This window comes from Miscanthus floridulus, chromosome 17 (genome assembly GCF_019320115.1).
Source record: "Miscanthus floridulus cultivar M001 chromosome 17, ASM1932011v1, whole genome shotgun sequence".
Taxonomy (NCBI): Eukaryota; Viridiplantae; Streptophyta; class Magnoliopsida; order Poales; family Poaceae; genus Miscanthus; species Miscanthus floridulus.
This window is the reverse complement of record NC_089596.1, coordinates 8,416,379-8,438,288: the sequence shown is the minus strand read 5'-3', so window position 1 is coordinate 8,438,288 and position 21,910 is coordinate 8,416,379. Positions and strand designations below refer to the sequence as shown.

The window sequence follows — 21,910 nt, the reverse complement described above, 5'->3', positions numbered from 1 at the left end:
CTGATTGCCTGTCACTCGCGAGAGATAGGGAAGATATTATTATTGTTATTATATTATTCTCACCCGGAATATATATATGAATGATAATTGGAGACCGGGCAGAATGGTACTTTGGATCTGGACTTGGTTTGGCATTCGAGCGAGGCTCGGATTGCACTTGTTCCACCCATGTCGGTTAAGGACCGGCCATTACATTGGATTCTAGTCAGGTCACTACTTATTATCCTAAGCACATACTTGTTTATGGGAGCAGGGAAGACTCATTGCTCTCTTGTCGTGGGTTCTGACTCTTTCTAGACCGACTAATTGGAGGCGGGGATGGTGGAGGTCTAAGCACCACACTAAGTCTGGGACTCAGGTTTGGGGGCTTGGAGTCCAAGTTTAGACGGGGACCTAGACCCCTTGATAGGAGAGTGGTGGGTTGGTCCTGCTTGTGCCTGGGGTACAAGCGGGGTGTGTGTTTCGAGGTACCCATCTAGGCACATTGATTCACGAATCGCCTAGTAATCCGGAACGACTTGTCTACGATCTAGCACCATAGTAAGAACTGGAATATGAAAGATGATAAAATGGTCTGATTGCTTACCACCTACTTGAAAGTAGCACAGATGCTTATATAGAATGGTTAGTTAATGAACCAATGGTGACTGCTAATGAAATTAAATATAAGGACGCACTTTAAGTAATGCTTCCTGCAGATGCAATAACCCACGAGCTAGATAGCCTTGCATATCCTTGGAGTCTTTTCTTTCCTCCTGACGGGTAAGCCTTGTGAGTACAATTGAGTACTCAAGGTTTGTTCTACCCTATTGTAGGTGACAGGAACATGTGGAGCTGGCACTTGTGTGTGGAAACCTCCTGGTGGGCTCAGCGAGGATTTCCTTAACGTTGCGGACATAGAGTTTATTTGAAACTTTCACCCAAAATGTTTTACAATGGAAAAACTTATAACCTGCTATGATGTATATAACGGATCATCATGTTAATGTTTAACTTGTCATTAAATAATTTTATTTCTGCTGAGACTCTGATAACATGATTGTATTCCGCTGTTATAAACAATAAATATTATACTCTGATGTTGCATGAAAAGTGATGTAAGAAATGGCTAAAATATTGTAAGCTTTATTCTCTCATTTGTGATCCTGATGGAAAAATGTGGATTTTTAGGGTTCTCCCATGGGGTGTGCTCGACGGAACTTGCCTGATATAGCTCACCTTTGGGGTGCTTAGTGTCTAGTGGAAGACAAGCGCCGCCGTAAGTGTGTTATTTTGGGTGGTTCTGCCACTAGATGGTAGTCTGGATCACAATCTCTATCATTTCTATGGTCAGCTGTAGCATCATGTTGCGGGATCACACTTTTATTTCAAAGCGCTGTTACGAATGCAGGAATTCCTAGCTCCTGCATCCTTGCACTATTTTGCATACATTTTCTTAGCTTCAAAAGCTCATATGGATGCATTTGCATTTCTAAAAAAAGGTAGTGGAATCATTAGCTGTGTGAAACACAAAGGGAATAAAGCACCACATGCACAGAACAAGGAGAACAAGGAATTATATCACAACCGCCCTCTCCAACATAAATCTACAAAACCATCACCTCATCCCAGCAACAAAATTTTGCATCTATTCATGTGAAACATGGAGGAATGGATTAAAGCACAATGACCAAAGTACAAATCCTATCAATCATAAACCCTAAACCCTAAAAGTCTTGTGTCAGCGTTCACCACACAAAAAGGGATTGAAGCCCAAGGTCAAATCCTATCAATCTTGGTACCCATCACCATGACCTATTTTACCTAGAAAAAGCTACCAAAATATGGGCGCTAATAAGCGGCAAGTGCTCCAAAGAAGAAACCAACTACCTAGTGTCTTGTGTCTCTTTCCTCCCTTCCTTCCATCGCCCAGCGCCATCGGAATCGGTGGTCGGCTTTGTTGCGTACTGCTCGTCAATGATTTTCTGCACCGGCTAGGATGGTGGTAGGGGACTAATGGGGGAGGCAGGGATGGTAGCAGCAGGGAGGTGGACGATGGTGGTGGAAGGCAAGGTGGACGACGGTGGTAGGATGGCAGCAACAGGGAGGTGGACAAAGGCGGCAAAGGAATGGCCTAGGGTTTGGATGGATTTGGGGGGAAGCGGATGGCGGAGGCAGGGATGGTGGTGGTAGTTTGGATGGCGGCGGTAGGGAGGAGGGCGACAGTGGTGGAAGGGGAGGTGAACGACAGTGGCAAAGGAGAGGCCTAGGGTTTGGATGGATTGGGGGAAGTGCGGCGCCAAGAGGGGAGGGGATGGGTGGGTTTGGATGGATATGGGTCCTGGAATGCAAAATTACTATCTACCCCTCAGGAGGTACACTGTCGGGGTCAACAAGCGAGGGTATAAGCATCTTTTGCAGCCAGTGAAAATCCTATTGTAGGCGCACCACCATGCGAAACTGGCGACATTTTGCGCGCCACCGTGCAAATTGGAGTTGGGCTTGGCCTCATTTTAGGCCTAGTTAAGGATATATGTTTTTCTTTTTTCTTTTACTATCATAGATACATTTCATTTGAAAATATAAATCATAATAAATATGATGTTTATGAAAAAGTCATCAACACAAAAGATTGTAAGACTCATCGAGATCTAGAACTTTTGTATTGGTCCTTTGTCCATAGGAGTTCATTTGATTGAATCGAAATTTGAATTTCACAATATGAGAACTTTCAAAATTAATTTTGGGTACAAGAACTGGTTTCAAATGAAAAATTCATCAACAGAAGTGTAGAACTCATCGATATGTACAACTTTTGTTTGATCATTACTCCATGTGACAAATTTGAATAATTCAAATTTGAATTTAAAGAAATGACAAATTCAAGCAAGATTTTGTAACACTAAATGATTTCAGCTGAAAAAGTCATGAATACCAACATTGCATAACTCATCAAGATCTACAAATTTTATTTAGGCTCATTTCTTCATTCGAGAAAGTGGTAGTATACATTATTCATGAATCCTAGAATGACTCACATAGTTTAAGAAACTATATGAGAGACTTGTCAAAATGGTACCACAGTGTTATTATCACTTTGTCGGATGACAAAATGACCTAAATAAAAGTTGTAGATCTTGATGAGTTATTCAACTTTGGTATTCATGACTTTTTCAGTTGACATCATTTAGTGTTAAAAAATCTTGCTTCTAGTTGTTATTTCTTGAAATTCAAAATTTGAATTGTTCAAACTTTATCACATGAAAAGATTTTTCAAAATAATAGTAGTAAGAGCATAAGAACTTGATAGAGCATGATTTTAGAATTTTTAGGAAAACGAATCGTCTAATTTGAAGTTCGTATGAGGGAGAAAGACTAGTTACAAGTTTTATGCAAAGATTAAAAAGAAAAACTATCTTTGTTCATATGATTTGTGAAAACTTCTATATATAAGAACTTTGAACAGAATTTTGGGGGAGTAAATGATTTCAAATCAAAAGTTGTAAACAACAAAGTTGTAGAACTCATTGAGACCTACAATTTTGGGATTTGGTCATTTCTTCATCCGAATTTGTTTGGGTAATTTAAAATTTAAATTTCAAATTTTGATAAGTTCGATTAAAATTTTGACATAGTAAAATAATGTCAAATGAAAAAGTGAGCAACAACAAAGTTGTACAACTCATCGAGATTTGAAACTTTTATTTGTTCATTTGTCCCTAACTCCTGTCCTTTGTCACCAATTTTTTTAAAAAAAATTGCCATTGTTTTTGGTCATTTTTAGCCCATTTTTTTTGCTCGTACTGACACTGTAGGCCCACTGTCAGCCACCTGCAAAAGGGGGCATTTGACCCCGACTGTGACCCAGCGCGTGGATGCCGTCTCCACTCTCCATTCCGTCTCCTTCCCTACCCCATTCTCTATAGACCCTAGGCGGCGGTGGTGATTCGGCGGCGCAGCACTACTATGGCCCGCTCATCCATCTCGGTGGTGACCTCATGCTCAGAGGAAGTAAGATGAAGGGTGCTGTGACGGCGACGAGCTCGACGGCGAGCGCCAGCAGATTGGAGGAGCAGTTCGACCTCCTAGATTGCCCATATTGCTTCGTCCCTTTGGTTCGATCAAGAGCAAGCAGCCATTAACCATGGATTAGACCTTCGTCAAGTGCCCCTATAGTGTCAAGGTAAAAATTCTTTGCATTGGTTGCTTGATCATGGAGGCTTGCTTTGTGATTGACGTAGCTATGATTTAGTGCAGGATGATGCTACTACCTATAGATTCATCTAGTCTGAGGAGGAGTATGCAGTGTGGGCAGTGAAGTGACACCAGGAATTGGCGGAGGCGGCCGCCATTGGTGCTCCACCCAAACTAATGCAAATGTCTGGTGAAGGAGACGCTGATTTGAGGCATGAAGTGAACACACTGAAGCAATTGGTTGATAGTCTTGTACTTGAAGTTTGGAACATGAAGATGGGAAAAGGTGTGCCAATGTAGGAAGTAGAGAATAGGAAGGAAATAGAGAACAGGAAGTGGCAGATTGTAGTGGATTTTTTTGTTCTGGCGAAATTGGTTGTAGGTCTTCTGATTGGTGTCTTTTGTGCCCTCATTTGGAAGTGATGGTAGTGTGTAATGGTTGTAGTGCTTAGTGTGTGTTCTCTGTGACTGCAGATTGTAAGTTAATGTGACATTGTGCACTATTGCAATTATATGTGGTGTTTCAAGTTTCAACAACACTTTTGCAAATATATGTGGTCTGGGACATATATGTGTTGAAATACATAGTTTTCACATATCATATATAGTTCACAAGATCACATATTACAGTTGACAAGAACCACATAGTTCACAAATTGGTCTCATACATAGTTAACTAGCAAATTCAATTCTAGGCATGATAGGAGTTCCAGAAAAGTTCACAAGACATTGTGCACAACTACATTCCAAGTGTCAGTGTTTTGAGTCACCAACTAATAAATTTCTAAATTGCGCATCTGGCCCAGATGGTGTGCTTAGAGGACACAAAGATTTATACTGGTTTGGGCAGAATGTCCCTACGTCTAGTGTGTTGCTGCTCATGTTACCGACACTAGTTTGTAGTAGGGGTTACAAACGGGCGAGAGAGGGAGAAGTTCCCAAGTCTCTGGTGAAAAGAACGAATGGCGTAGAGTCTTGCTGAGCTTGTTCAGCTATGTGCTCATTGTGCTGTGTGTTCGCCTTCTTTTCCTTGGGGCATCCGGCTCCCCCTTTTATAGGTGAAGGGGAAGGCACCGGTTACAGAGAGAGAAGGAGAAAAGCCAAGGAGAAGAAGGCATCCTTTATGCGAGTCCTGCCGACACTGTAGATGGTGATGGGGATGGCCCCACGTTGGGCTTCTGTTCACCACTGGTGCCATGCCCCGGCATCATTAGCTGGTCGTGGCGTCCCATCCCGTCCTGGCGGATGACGCGGTGAACCGACGTGCTGGTCAGCGGCCGTACGGGGAGTAGGCAGCACAATGACCTCGCACCCATCACTGTTGGCGATGTGAACTCCTGGGAGTCTGTCATGGCCATGGGTCACGTCGAGACGTGCCTACTTCCTACCCGATGTCAGAAGTTTGACCTTGGGGTCGTACCTTCTGACCCATAGTGGTTGGAGGCGGTGTGGGCCCTCGTCGGGCGAGACAGAGCCCGCGCCCCAGGGATCGAGTGAGACGGAGCCCAGACCCTCAGGGGTCGGGCAAGACAGAGCCCGGACCCTTAGGGGTCCCACGAGGCATAATCCCTTTTAAGGGGTCAGGCAAAGCAGAGCCTGCACTCTAGCTATCGGGCGAGGCGAAGCCCGTACTCCAGCCATTGGGCAAGGCGGAGCTCGCATCTCAGCGGTTCGAGTGAGGTGGAGCCTGCGCACCTAGGGGCCGGTTGAAGCCGTATTCGCACACTTTATTGCTTGGGTGAATTAGTGTTGATGACCATTAGCTCCTCCTCTTCGGGTACCCTAATATTGGTCCCCGACAGTAGCCCCCGAGCCCCCGAACGATTCGGGTAGAATCGCTGGGGGATTTTTCGACTTGATAGTGGGTGCGCGCGAGCGCACCCGGCGAGTGTACCCCTAAGCCTGTGGAGTAGAATACTCCTTTGGAGGCTTTTCTAGATGGGAGGACTCTGAGGGCCTTAGCCTTCTTTTGTTGCCCACGGCGTGTCTTGGTAGGATGGCACTTCCCTTTTGTCACGATCGGACTTCTTGGGGGTATGTGACCGTAGGATTAGGGGGGTTGGAAAAGATTTCTCTTGATTCCAACCCTCCCCTAGGATCCAAGCCATTGTCCTGTGACCATGTATTCAGTGTCCTTGTGAGTCCAACTTCCCTCGAGCCCCCGCGCATTGTAGGGGTCTGGTCGAGGGGTCAGCTCGTCTTTGTGATCGTCATCCCTCAAGCGTTTTTTCGATAAACCAGAGGGGCTGAGCCATGCCACGTTTTTCCTCGATGAACAAAACATGGTGCTCGGTGAGCTATTAATGGGCTAGTCTGAGTGGGGCCCCGGCTTCCCGTTCGTGGGGGTCCGGCTTGGGTCAGCTGGTGACTGACTCTAGATTCTCAATGGCCAATCCATATAGTTCTCGAGTCCATTCCACTGGTCCCAAGGGCTCTCTGCCTTTCTTCGAGGAAAAACCATGGATTGTAAACCGACCGAGACTCGAACGTGGGCCAGGATGCCCATGGCGCTCGTGCACCCGGGTACTAGCCGCTTGTAGGCCCATCCCTTTCCACCCCTCACTCTAAAGGTGCCTTGGAGCGGTTGTCAACCTGTCGATGGGCCAACCTTCGAACTCCTGGGCCTGAATGGGCCATGGGAGCTTTGTTAGGTCCGTATCCCTACTTACCTACGATGGTTCTTGGCCCATCGATCGGGTGAACCGTGATATGGCAAGGGACGGGCTTCACTTTGGTGTTTACTGATCGTTCATGATTGCCCGTTCTTGTTATGAGAACATTGATTTGGCGACAATGAGCCAAGGCTTCGTGATCATCTACACCGACGCCGAGTTAGACGACATCGAGGAGGCGGTGGCCCCCCTAGCGCATGACCTTTCTGCAAAGATAGAAGATGAAATCATCCCCTCGAGGGGTTAGTTTCGTCAGATAGGTCCGGTGGCATATTTGTAATGAGCGGACAAGTTCTAGCCCTTTCATTTCGTTTAAACAAACTTGTTCTTTCTCCCTTTTTATGTGTAAAAAGGTTAATGCGTTTCGACCCTTTTTGTTGTTAAGACTGTAGAGCCCAAGGTGCGGGTGAAAAACTCTGATCACGCTGGTGAGCAAGAGTGGCGTAGTCACTGGAGCGTAGGTTTCTTACATTCCGACCAGTTTTACTTAGCGTTTGTTTCCGTACACCTTGCTCTAGATTCTTAATGTGAGAAAGGGTTGGGCAAAGCGGTTGTTTTTGAATAGGTATATATATACCCTTATCATCCCTCGAGTGAGGCCCAACCCCTTGCAATCGGTTGTCACCAAAGATCGAGGAGGCGGTAGCGAAACCAGTAAGAGAAATCGTTTTTCATTTCAGAAACAACATTCTTAATTTTTGTAAGTATATGCATGGATTGGGGGTAAAGCTACATAGCTGTTCGATGTTCCATGCATTGATGAATACAAGCAAAATAGCCTTTCGTGGTACGCCCAGACAAAGTAGCCAGAGCTGGGTAATCATGAATGCACCATAACACTACCGCATGAAGTTTGAACTATTTGTCAATAATAGCATCATAAGTATGCACACCCTTCCAAAGGTCAATCAATTCTTCAACAAGAGACTATAGAAATAAATCAAAGTCTTTCCCAGGGGAACACGGACCTGGAATCAACAGAGCCATCATTACATTGGACTGATCCATGCATGCCCAAGGTGGAAGGTTGTATGGCACAACAAATACAGGCCACATGATGTACTTCGTGTTAAAATTGCCAAAGGGATTGAATCCATCAGTAGCTAGCCCAAGTCTGAGGTTTCTAGCTTCTTCAGCAAAATCTGGATATTCCCGTGTGTAAATCTTGCCAAGCCTCACCATCAGCTGGATGACTCATTTCCTTCTCACTAGGCTGCCTCTTTAACTTGTGCCATTGTGCTTGTTCTGAACCCTCCTTGGTTACAAACAGCCTCTGTAGCCTAGGCACCAATGGAAAATGCCTCAACACTTTCTGTGGAATCTTCTTCCTCTGTGGGTCTTTCCATCTTGACAAACCACAAACTGGGCAATTGTCATGATTAGAATAATCCTTTTGAAACAGAATGCAGTTGTTGTTGCACACATGGATCGATTCATATCCAAGACCTAATTCCTTTATAATGTTCTTTGCTTCATGGTATGAGGTTGGTAGTGTATTAAACTCTGGGAATGCATCAGCTAGTAGCTTCATAAAAGCAGAAAGTGCACTATTGGTGATCCTATAAAATGACTTCATATGAAGTAGCTTTGCCACAAAGGAGAACTTTGAAAATTTGGTACAACCAGGATAAAGTTGACGCTTAGCCTCCTTTATCAGATTTTTCAAAAAAGAGGATTGGCGGTTTCCATCATTGTTTCCATTTTCAGTTTTAGAGTCATGACTACCATGTCCTTGTGCAGTTTGTAGCTCCCTAAGCAAAATATCTAACTGATCAACACCATTGTTGTCATTCTCAGCCACACCAATGGAACCCTCATCAATGTCAAAAACAGGAATAGAAGCAGGGACTTAATTAACATGTACACTAATGTCCTCTCCATGATGTACCCACTGAGTATATGTACAGTCCATGCCATTCATCAAAATGTGATTCTTCACAGTGGGCTGGTGCAGGTACTTCTGATTAAGGCATCTAGTACATGGGCAGAAAATCTCATCATCCTCACCAAATTTTTCTTTAATGAAATCCATAAATTGTTTGACACCATTGACATATTAAGTGGAAAATAATGTGTTGTGCACGCAACTTCTATCCATCTGACAATGCATCGCGGAAGCATAAATTTTAATAAGCGTGCACACAATTCATATGCTGCAGTATAAGAAAATCAAAGAGAAGATGGCGTACATGGCAAGTTTGGAGGAAGGCAGCCGGCGGCGGGAAGTCACCTTGCAGCGGCGTGGTCTGCTGTCGGAGCAGCACGGTGAGGTGTGCTGTCGGTGCGTCGTGGGGCGGGGAAGTGTGTGTCGGTGCGGTGCGGCGAGGTTTGGTGCGGCACGGCGAGGATTGGGGCGGCACGGCGTGGTGTGTGTGTCTGTTGTCGGAGGGATTCAGGGATTAGGGATTATATTTGCTGAAGTCAACAATGTTTCAATATGAGATATGTAATCTAGCTTCTAACACAATAGAACGAAGTAGTGCAGTGGTGAGGCGTGCGGTACGGAAGTGGGAGGTCTTAGGTTCGACTCTCAAGCGCCGCACAATTTTTTGAACCAGCCATTTAACAAACAAATGGCTCAAGGCCACGTCAGCATGACACGCTGGCATCCAACGTGGCAATGACACATCATGACCAAACCAAACTGTCACGGATTTGCTTCAGTTGCTAATCTTTGACGGTTCTTAAATTTGGTCACAGATTCTGGGCCCAGTGTTGGGCTTCAAGAGAGCCAAGGTCTGGTTTGGGCAATCTGTGACGGAAATAAAATTAGTCACAGAAAAACTATCACGGATCAACACAATTCTTATAGTGTATACATGCAACTGCTCCTCTCCCTGTGCCGCACTGCTTTCATAATCTACAACTTTCACAAAGGAGCTATATTTTAACCATGATATTAAGATGGCCTAATCCATAGTTAAAAACAGAGTTCAGAATCTACTCGACAATTGAGACATTAAAATTCATATTTTCATATCTCGAAATCCTTTAAGTCCAAAATTAATGAAATTTAACGATGGAGAAGATAATTTCATAACCTACAACTTTAATATATGCACTTTTACAAAAAGAGCCAATTAAATGTCCCTCAGCATGACCAAATCTTAAGTGAAAATCCTACATAGCAAACAGTACATTGAACTTTAAAAAACTATACCTTGAGTTTCCATTATCCAAAAATCATGAGCTTTACCAATCTAGAAAGCTAACAAAAAGTACTACAAGTATCTTACAATTTATGAAGTCCTATCATGCCTCTAAGGTTCTCAAAAACCTTATAGATCCAGTTCTATCCAGAACTTTGTCAGAGAATGACAGCTAGCTTAGAAAAATCATATCTCTCGAAACATTTGGGCTAAAATCATGAAATTTCACAAGCTAACAGATCGTAAGGTACTCTACAACTTTGTAGTTCATCTACAACATTCAATTCAGATTCCAATTGGCCCTAATCGCTCCCCCAATAAAAGTTACATGAACTGCACAACTGAAATCCAAGGAATGACATCCCAACAATTTTTCTTCCCCTCCAATTCACTTATACCCAAGGCAAAACCCATCATAGACATCTAATTTGTGCAGGGAAGGATGGAATCTAATTCACCTTGGTCACCCACAAACCCTAGGGCAGTGGGAAGAGAATGGGAGAGGCTGATCTACATAGAAGATGCACCTCTTCTTGCTCCTCTTGTTGTCATCGATCTGTTTTGCTAGTTCCCCCAAGGGTTTGCTCCCGTCGAGAGGGGATCTAGGGGAAGGAAGCCATGGGAGAGAAGGAACGAGGAAGTAGCGTGAGAAGGGAGAAGGGGCTGGTCTGGAGGAGATGAATGAAAGAGGGGCGACTTGGGCCAAGGGAAGGGGTGGGCTCGTTGGGCCTTAGCCCTCTTCCAAGCAATTGTTTTATAATGTGTTATAGCCATGCCCCATCCCTCGCATGCGGACGACGCTAGACGACAGTGGCCGAGCAGCAGCGACGCTGATAGTAGTGGGGCCACGTCGACGGGCGTGAGCCTATGCCGTGAACAGGCGCGGGAGAATTGCAAGACGAGCGATGAGCCACGCCGACGGACGTGAGCGCGCGGAGCGACATCCCTCCGACCTGAGCTTCCCAGCTACAGCAATTCCCCATCAGGTAGGTCGTGGGCGTCGGGGACGCCGTGTCGCAGGTGTTTTAAGCATTCTAGGTTTAAGTGTTTCATCAAGTTGTTGCAAAAGTATATCTATGATGTTGCAATGACAATATACGCATGTTGCAAGCATATGTTTTTAAGTGCTTCAGGTGTTTTAGGAGTATGTTTCAAGTGTTTCATATGAATGTTGCAAAAGTAGATCTGGATGTTGCACGTACATGCATGTTGCAAGAGTATATTTCAAGTGTTTCAGGTGTTTTGTACGTATGTTGGAAGTGTTTCATCTGGATGTTGCATATGTTTTGTAATGGCTATACTTGTGTGTTTTAAAGTGTTTTAGACGTATGTTGCGAGTATTTCAGCTGTTTCGGACTTATATTGCTAGTGTGTTCATCTTGATGTTGCAAAAGTAGATCTAGTATTGGTACATGTTGCAACGGGATCCACTTGGTGCAGCTGCTAGGGTGTCGTGCATGCGTGTGGGAAGCGGAGGCGGATGGAGGCAGGGGCACGAGCAGTCCTGAGCGCGTGAAACGAGAGCTGCTGCGGCGCCATGCATGCGTCGGGCGCGGGAAGCAGAGGGGGATGGAGGCAGGGGCGCGTGGCCCCGCGTGCATGCGTCGGGCGCGGGAAGCAAAGGGGGCGTGGGTGTCCGGACGCAAGGCGCAGAGGTTCCCGCGTGCGCACGGACGCGCGTGAAAATGGAGCAGGAGACGCTGGCACCCAACGTCCAGACGCTAGCAACACTATTCTGGCCCCGTTCGGCTTGCTGAAACTTGACTGAATTGGCTGAAAAACATTGTTCTGACTGAATTATTGTGAGAGAAAAATACTATTCTGACTGAAAAAACAAGCTGAATACTGCGGATTATAAGGTAAGGCGAACGTGACCTCTATCTTATATCCCTGCCCGCAAACCGAGTCTCCTCATTAAACCACAGAATCGATCATGTAGCAGTTATTATGATCATGTAGTTATTATACGCCTTGAATGACACGTGTTGTGGAAATTAATCACACGACTGATTTGTGCATGTAATTGTTGGGTTTGTTAACCGTATGATTTGTTTAAGATGTCTCATGTCGCTCATCGAGGACGAGGATACAGGTCCATATGAGAGATTTGGACACACAATTTTATTTCCAAGAAAAATATGGCTACTACTAGAGTGCGTCTCTCCTAACAAATAAAGTACTTAAAATTAGGGGAAAACTGTAAATAAAAACTCAAAAGTCCGGCCATATGGGATCCGATTTGGAGTCTTGAGTATGTAGGTTTGGGTTTCGGAGATACCCAGACGGCTAAACCCCCAAATTTCGCTGAGAAACCGTCCCCAGCCCAAATCCAGTCAGATCGAGAAGGTTGCGATCCTGAGAATGATGGCGGCGGCTGCGCAGCTGACACCCGGAGCGGTGGCGGCGATCGCGGAGCAAATCGACGGCATGGGGACGCTGCAGCCAGTGCTGCAGGTGGTGGACGTGCAGTCCATGCTCGGCACCGCCTCACGCTTCCGGTTGGTGCTCTCCGACGGCGTCTACACGCTCCAGTCCATGCTCGGCACCGCCGATAACCCGCGCGTCCGGGACGGCTCCATCCGGAAGGGCTCAATCATCCGCCTCCTCGAGTTCACCTGCAGCACCATCCAGAACCGCAGGTGAGGATTAGTTATTAATCCTTTTATTATTATATATACTTGTATAAATAACATATGCTATTTATGATCCTTAGTATTTGTAAGGCAGTGCTTACATATCGGCAATTTTCCATGTATGTTGACACCCATATCAAATCAGTGAAACATGTCACAGCACATGCTGTTGTCACCAGCATTCTAATTCTAATGAGTCGTACCAGTAGCTTTTCTAAAATTGAAACAAGTCTAAACCTTGTGTATATTCTTAATTCTTGTGGCCGTTACTAAGTATGCGCAATTATAGAATTCTAATAAAGTATCTTAACAATAGAACATGACCGTACTGCAGATAGGATGAATTATTTCAAGATCTCAAGTGGGTCACTGTTATTTCCTGAGTATTTGCAAGAATCGATGTTTGCCTAACTTCTTTGGTTAATTCATCGAAATACCTATTCTAGTAGAGCTGACTAGGCATCTATCTTATGAAAGGAGAGGAGTATACTATTTGAACATTTGTTTGTTTATACCTTTTCATGGCTTACTTATCAGTTGAGCTCACCATGCATGTCTTTGTCTTTTATTCAGGATCATTGTCGTTCTCAAACTCGATATTCTGCAAAGTGAGCACGACATAATTGGAAATTCTAAACCCTTTGAGATGAAAAATGTACCCAAGGAGCAGTGTCCAGGAACAACCTCTGTTAATCAAGGCATGGTAGCAGAAATTCCTTGGAAAACGGTTACTGAAATCAGAAATTCCTTGGTTCACTGTTAAAGCTACTTTCTCAGTTATGAACAGCGAGAGTTTGTGTTATGCAGCATGCCCATTGGTGGTGAATGGTAATCAATGCAACGGGGCAATCACTATCGATGGATATGAGTGGTGGAACTGCGACGGATGCAACATGACCTTTGTAGCTTGTGATTATAGGTACAAGATCTTCGTTCAGCTAGCGGATTCAACAGGTGAGATTTATGCTACTACCTCGCAAGAGGTTGGGGAGGAGATATTTGGTCAGACAGCAAGGGAGCTGTACTTAGTGAAATATGAAAAGCAAGATCATGCCCAGTATAACAAGATCGTGATGGGTGTTCAGAACTGTGAATATCTACTGGAGGTAAAACTGAACCTGGAGGCATTCAGTGATGAAAGTGAAACCCTTCCAATGTTCATCATTGTCAAGGTTGAATCCCTGAATCCTTCAGCTGAAAATCGCCGTCTTGTGTGCCGCACCTCTGTGGGCATGAGAACTGGTTTCTCAGATTTGGAAGCCCGGCTACGGCAGGGCGTGCAGAGCTTCAGCACTGGCAATGCTATCAACGCTGCTGGTGTGCTTGTGCCGTATCTGCTATCAGAAGAGACAGACAGCAACTAGAAGAGACAGACCCTGTAGGAGGGAAGAGGGCTTCAACTGAAGCTGTTCATTTGCCGCTCAGAATGTGATGAGACAGGGTACTGAACTAGAGACTGCACACGTGCAAAGGGCAATCCTACCTACACTCGATTGGAGGCAGTTGTTTATGTGGGGTTAACATTTTTGTGTGATCCAGGGTAGGGTGTCTCAAACACTGAATGTGCTCTAGTTGCATGAACGATCCAATCTGTGTCATGTACTCGTGTGTGTGTCAGTGTGTGTCGTCAGGACAATGCATTGGCTAGTATTCTACTCGGCATTATTGCTGGTGCCAAGTTCTCCTTGGGGCCATGGATTACCTGATATCATGCCAAGTCCTCGAATTGTAATGATAATTGTTGCAAGGTCTCCGTTTAACGTTATGTAACGATTACATCGTGTGCCATTTATTTGTGCAATCCTTGTCTTGTATTTCAGTGATTGTGTATGTATGGATGCAGGACGCTGCTTGTGTGAACTAGTTATATCATTGATGCTGAGTCAGCAGGGTCGGTAGCGGCCTCAGCTCCACCATGCTCGCCGGCTCCCTGAACCACCTATACTTTTCTGGATAAAAAAAATGTTCCATTTTGATCTGGACTTTTGGTGTTAATTCCTGAACCAAATCTCTTTTGGTGGTGAATGCTGCATTTTTGTGGTGTCTGCACCAGAAAAATCAGTCTTGTGGATTGGTTCTGCATTTTGGACATCTTCGATGAGCTGAACGTTTCACTGTTCACAGATCAAACGTTCACTGATCATCTTCGATGAGCTGAACGTTTCACTGTTCACGGATCTGTTATTACTCATCCAAAGTTCACGGATCTGTTTAGGCGTTCAGCTATGCATATATATGTGTGGAATGTGGTTTTTTAATATACATTTCCTCATTAAAACCAGCACATACATAAGACAAGCAAGCTCTGATATGGCAATTGTTATTAGTGGCTAGTAATTTTGATCCAAATAACAGTATCAACCGTTTACAGGCAAGTTACCGTGGAGCCACTCAAATCTCATATTATGTTGTTACAAAACTGGGCTTTGCCCAGCCGACCAACAAGTCTCAAGCCACTGCAAGCAAGCAGCCAAGGCATAAAGGGTCAGACATACTGAACCCCTTCACCCTGGATCACCTCTCCAATGCGATAAGCAGGATTTGCTCCACGGGTCTCTTCAATAGTTCTGTCCGCAGACTCTCTTCCTACCACAAGAACCATTCCGATGCCCATATTGAATGTTCGCCGCATCTCTGCATCATCAATGTTCCCAGCCTGCAAAATACATAATGATTGTATATGTTAAAAGGTATCTAGACCTAGGCAGAGAGTACATATGCAGCGCATGCAGATGCTGAAAGTCGTAGTTGGATCTCGTGGATCATTTGTTCTTACCTGTTGAAGCCAGCTGAAGACAGGAGGCACTTCCCATGACCCAGTAAAAATTTTGGCACCGAGTCCAGAAGGAAACACTCTTGGAATATTTTCAGTAAAGCCACCACCAGTAATGTGGGCTAGTCCTTTAACACCACCCTTGCTAATAATCTCAAGCACCTTTTTCCATTTCAAACAATTTAGATTAAAAGTTCATCAGTAAAAGTCTGAAGGAAATATGAGATATAGATAAGCAAACCCAACCTGCTTAACATAGATAACAGTTGGAGCCACTAGAGCTTCACCAACAGTGGTTGTTATGCGGTTATGCCATCATTTCTTGGGAGCTGGTCACTCAAGGAAAGTCCACTTTTCTCCAATACTCTAGAAAATTAAGGATTTTCAGCCATCGTTAACAAGATACATATAATGTTCAACAATAGGAAGAGATAAAAAAAATATATAGATAAATTTACTATTACAGATTTGAAACAAGTGGAATTCAAGAAGGTGTAATACCTTCTAACAAGAGAGAATCCGTTAGAATGAACCCCGCTGGAAGGAAGACCTATAAGGACATCTCCCTTAACAATGTTATTTCCATCAATGACTTTATCCTTTTCCACAATACCCAAAGCAAAACCACATAGATCATATTCACCCTCTGCATAGAAACCAGGCATTTCTACTGTCTGTAATGATCAATTATTCAGTAATCAGTTCGACTGTTTTTGGCTTTTCATAAAATTAATGCATATGTGTAATGCTTCAATGTGGATTCATTTAAATTTGTATGGAATTATAAAAGTATAAAAAGCAAAAAAAAATTGTTACACTGATATTATTAATCATGTAGCAAGCACAAACATTAAAAATTTTGCTTCTTAGTAAAGCGAGTTATCCCAAAGAATCCAGATAAATAATCGAGTGAACAATTACAAGATAATAATATGCAGCAATCAAAGACAGTCCGGCAGTGCAAGACATTTGATCCATTCATATTGTCGGGTTTATAAACCCGGGGTCCATCATGGACCTGCTTCCCAGCAAAAGATCGGTCCAGCAGGCGACGTTGTGAACGACACGCAACTCCTTTGCCGGCCTAAAAACCTAACGACAGGCCAGAAGGGCGATCCAATATCCGACCGAAAGGCCTAGCCAAGGAGGAACGACACTCGCTTTCGACTCTGGCCCGCCTCTCCGACCGGAAGGCCTGGCCAAGAAGGAACGGCGCTCGCTTCCGACTCCGGCCCGCCTCACCGACCGGAAGGCCTGGCCAATGCCACTTCCGACTCCGACTCGCGTCTCCGACCGGGGATGCACCGAACCTCTGCTTACATCTCTTCTCCGACTGGCGCAATCGGAGCCGACTGGGACCAACCGACCGGGAACGCCCGCTCGGTGAGGACCCAAAAAACGGGCAGAGCAAGTAAGGCAGGGCGCTCAAGTCAATCGCAATACCAAGGACCGTACCCTGTACACCTGCAGGACAGTACCAACAGGACATGTCAGAAGGGTGCCCTGCCACCTTCCAGGCATATCAGAACCCAAGCAGTGTTGTGAGCGTCGACGTTTGTCCTATAGTGTTGTGGGCGCCATCAATTCTCATACAAGGTGAACATGGTAAAACCCCCCACATGCCTCTGAGCGTCAACAGTGTTGTGGGCGCTGTCATCTGCCATACATGGTGAATACGGTAAAACCTCCCACATGCGTCTGACATAAACAGTATTGTGGACGCCTACAATCATCTTGTACCTGACGGTGTGAGCAACAAGACTTAGTAGCATACGTACACTCTCTCTCTCTCTCCCTATCTCACTTGTAAGACCATCCCCTTCATCTATAAAAGGGGATGTGCTCTCTCCCAAGAAAAACAACTCCAACGACTCTCCAAACAACAAACGATCGATTCACCCTCTGTTAGCTTTAGACACTCTAAAGCTACACAGAGCACACGCTCGAATACTTAGCGCACCTCTTGCACTCCCATCTTTCTCCCTCTCGTTTATAACCCCACAACAAACTTAGAGTACCTGGGCTCAGAAATAAAATCATCGACCCTGTGTCATTGAGTGTTAGGCCACATCCGATCACAACGTACGACAAAACTACAAATATTTACGTGTTGGTCATTTTCCGCACTGACACATATACAGCTACTATGACTTATGACAATAATACTGCAGGGTTGAATTGCTAAGTCATGGTAATTTAATCAAGAATCTTACCTCCCCTCTTAGGAGAGCAAAACCTGATAGCTTTTTTTGCTTTTTGTATTCAGGACAACCTGACTGTTGGCACCCAACCTTAATCCCCTTGATAACCTAAATAATTTGTAAAGTGCTTATGGGCATAATTGAAATGTTCCATGAGCCAAAGACCAAGAAAATAAGTATGAGAAGGACAAAATTTACTTTAATAAAGTTTCAGTACCTTCTCTGCAACATCAACATCAAGCCTACTCGTTGCATAGTAATCTAGGAAGAACAGCGGTCTTGCACCTGAAGTTATGATGTCATTGACGCACATTGCCACCTGTCATAATGACCTAAATCCATTCAGTCAACTTACAACAGAGATAAGGAAAACAGCGTGCATCGAAGCTAATCTCTCGTACCAGGTCAATGCCAACTGTATCATGAATACCAGTTTCGAAAGCAAGCTTCAGCTTTCAGCCTGTTCGTTTCGGTTGAATTGGCTTATAAGCTTCGGCTGAAAGTACTGCTGGCTAGTTTGGCGTGAGAGAAAAATATTGTTCAAGCCGTAGATTATAAGCCAGATTCGAGCGAATAAGCCGAAACGAACAGGCTGTTTGTCCCGCTCTGTCAGCGCTAGCAGCAAGGTAGTCGTCCCCTGTTCAGAATTTCGCTTCTCTTATAATCCATCTTTTTCAGCTTGTTTTTTCAGCCGGAACAGTGTTTTTCTCTCACAACAAATCAGCCGGAATAATGTTTCGGTTTGTTTTTTCAGCGAAGCGAACGGGGCCAAAGGAACAGGAAAGCAAAATTTCAGAAAGTGAGCGCAAGGAAGGATCATCGAGTAAGCAGCAGCAAATGAACCATCCAACTACATGTTTGTTTCAACACAACCAAAAAAACATCCAACTTCATGTTGCATTGCACACATCTACAATTGTCGCACTGACATATCTTGAGCAAACAACAAGTACATTAAATTTGCACCTTTCACCAGCTAAAACTGAGAATTAACTTACACCTATGCACCCAACAAGGTGTTCATCATCACCACAACCGTTCTTCAGTCTTCACCCAACATATTTTTGCCTACTCCCTACTCGAGTTGCAATTGCAAATTGTGCCACATGTAGAAAGTAAGAACCCTCAGAAAAAGGCTGCTTCTTCTTTTACCCCCAAAAAGGTGGATAATTAAGTTACTGAAGTTGAAGTGATGCCATGCCAGTGCATTACCCAAAGCGAAGAGACCGCTGAAGCCGCCAATCCCGGCCGGGTGTCATCCTGGCGATGCGGCGCACAAACTCGTTGCCGGCGTCGACGTTCACGCCAGCATGCTTGTACGTCAGTCTCCCCTCCCCGCCAGAGCTGCTGCTGGTGCTCGAGCTGCGGCAGGACACGGACGCGCGCCGCGTCCCCGCAGAAGCCTGCTCGAAGTGGAGGCGACGCGTCTGTGGAAGACCCCGGCGAGCCGCGCGGGCGGGGGCAGCGGCGGCCGGAGAGCCTGTTGGCCCGCGGAGGAAGCGGAGGCAGCTGCGGATCCAGGATTTGAACTCAGGTACGCCGTTCAAAATTTTTTATATATAATTCGGTAAAATTATTTATCAATTCAGTAATAATTATAAAATTAAACGTAATTTGATATACACACTAAATTACATAATAAGTATGAAACTGAAAGATATAAATTTTAATATAAATAGTTCGAACATCATATTAACAGTTCTAAATATAAACATAAAAGAGAGTAAGAGACTTATCATACTACTTATCTGACTTTTTAAACTATTTTCTAAGGGATGTGAATGTTTCGATTATATTATCTTTATTCACTTAAAAATGCCTCTTAACAAATTCTTAATTTTGCTTTCACTAAATCATTGTAGAAAATACCCTATCAACAATTGCCATTGCCTAGCAATATCAATAGTCGTTGTGTTTTTACATAAAATAAAAGAGAAGAGACAAAAGCAGAGATGGAATACCTCGGTAGCTAACAGTCGAGATCTATGCCTAGCACGTTAGTCGTGCACGCACAGCAGCCGACCAGCAGCAGCGAAGTAGCTGGGGCGGATCCTCAATTTGACCATCTTAATCATGATTAGTGGTGACGTCGTGTCCTCGGAGCCTCGCCTGAGCGCGTGTACGGCTTCGATGATCAGAGACGGCGGCGATCTGAGACCCAGCGGCATTGGATCGATGGACTCCTACCATAAAGTCCTGTCGTATGGGGTCCTTCCAAGTGACATCGTGTGGCCGTAGGCCGGCCCGTAGCTGGTATAGGCCATGTCACTGGGTGAGGTCGTGAGCCTCTAAAGTGAAAAGGCCTCACGCCGCACGGCGCAGCCTCAATTAGTTATTTTGCAAGTTTTTCTGTTTTACTACAAATAAATATACATGTATATATACTCTATACATGCTAGACCTGGCATACCCTGTAGATCCGCCCCTGAGTGGAGGACACGATCGGCGGCGGCCATGGGTATGGGAGGGGATGGGCGTCCGGAAGAGCTTTGCTAGAGGCGACGGGCGGCGGCCAAGAGCGCGGCTCCGGGCAGCCAAGCGAGCGGCGGCGCAGCGCCCCTGCCCTAATCGGCCAGGTGGCAAGTGCGACGCGTGTAGGTTTAGCGTCGGCCTGTTTAGAGTCGGCCGGATTAGTAAGGTTTATAGCAGTCAAAAAATATTTATATTAGCCCCCTGCTGTACAGTTTTTTTTATTTTTTTATGCTAATATAAGGACCTGTGTTATCCAACCTGCTAAAAATTAGCACTATGTCTAGATGATAATTAGAAGGACCAAGCCGTACTAATTTTAAAACTAATTTCATAAACAGTGAATAATTGGTGAGACGAAACTTTTAATCATAATTAGGCCAAGATTAGCTTGTATGGTGCTACAATAAACATGGCTAATCAAGGGCTTCGAGGAAGAAATTTTATTTCACGATAGCTCAAGAAGCTTCAACGAAGGATATGGAGAGAGCATTTGGTACAGAATGATAGCTGTGGTGATCATGCACAACATGGTTATTAAGGATTAGCGGGATGAGAACAATGAGGGAGCTAGGCCTATAACTACGGATGACTCAGGCTTCTAAGTGCTTGTTTAGTTCCTAAAAAGTGCTACAGTAGTCATCACATCGAATCTTGCGATACGTGCATGGAGCATTAAATGTAGACGAAAAAAAACTAATTGCACAGTTTGGTTGGAAATCACGAGACGAATATTTTGAGTCTAATTAGTCCATGATTGAACACTAATTATCAAATAGAAACGAAAGTACTACGGTAACTAAATTTCCAAATTTCACGAACTGAACACAGCCTAAGCTTATCTAGCCGATATTGTATCTTTCAAGTAAACACAGCCTAAGCTTATCTAGCTGATATCGTATCTTTCAAGTAGTCACCCCGTGTTAGTTCCCCAAAGTTGGATATTTGGGTTACTGTAACATTTTCGTTTTTATTTGGCAATTAGTGTTCAAACATAGACTAATTAGGCTCAAAACATTCGTCTCGCAATTTCCCACCAAACTGTGCAATTAGTTTTTTTTCGTCTACATTTAATACTCCATGTACGGACCGCAAACATTCAATGTGATAGGTACTGTAGCATTTTTTAAAATTTTAGGGTGAAACTAAACACACGCTCAATGCACGAATACACCTCATCTAGTTTGGTCTCTGTCTTCGCAAGCTCGGTCCATTCTATTTTAGTCGAGCTTATCTTTTAGTGCCCGAAACACGTAGGGCCTAGTATATACCGATAAAAGTGTGAAATAGATTTTGTTGTAAGTTTTTGTTACGAGAAATCGCTTTCATGTTTTTTTTTAAAAAAAAAGAAAATCGCTTTCATATGTCACTTGAGACTAGAGATGGCAACATCGATATTGCTCTACCAACAGCAGGGTCATTTTGGTCACTGCGTGTCAAAGGAATCTCCCCTTCCATCACACGCCACGCAACGGCACGCGTTCTCTCCGGCTGGAGTCCCCCAAGTCCTCGTCTCACCACGCCGCCTCGGGATCCGCGACACCGCCGCGTCTTGTCCTGTCACAGAAGAGGAGACAGGGGCCTCACCTGACAAACACTTCGCTCACACATGAATCCTCCACCCCCACTCCATCACCTCCCGGCTCCCCATTCCTGTAAAGTTCTAGCAGGCCTTGTTTAGATTGTAAGTTTTTTCATTTTTTTTCATCACATCAAATTTTTAGATACATACATGTAGTATTAAATATAGATAAAAAAATAACTAATTATACAGTTTAATTATAAATTATAAGACGAATTTTTTGAGCCTAGTTAAGCCATGATTAGATAATAATTATCA

The 21,910-nt window shown here is 44.4% G+C and overlaps 3 pseudogenes; 1 reads left to right on the top strand and 2 right to left on the bottom strand.

Annotated features, from left to right (window-relative positions):
- Positions 1 to 7,574: 7,574 nt before the first annotated feature.
- LOC136515169 (uncharacterized) lies at positions 7,575 to 8,943 on the bottom strand (annotated as a pseudogene).
- A 1,956-nt stretch (positions 8,944 to 10,899) lies between these two features.
- On the top strand, positions 10,900 to 13,991 carry LOC136515168 (replication protein A 70 kDa DNA-binding subunit E-like; annotated as a pseudogene).
- Positions 13,992 to 15,112: 1,121 nt separating this feature from the next.
- On the bottom strand, positions 15,113 to 20,057 carry LOC136515167 (phosphoribosylformylglycinamidine cyclo-ligase, chloroplastic/mitochondrial-like; annotated as a pseudogene).
- Between the last annotated feature and the right edge of the window lie 1,853 nt (positions 20,058 to 21,910).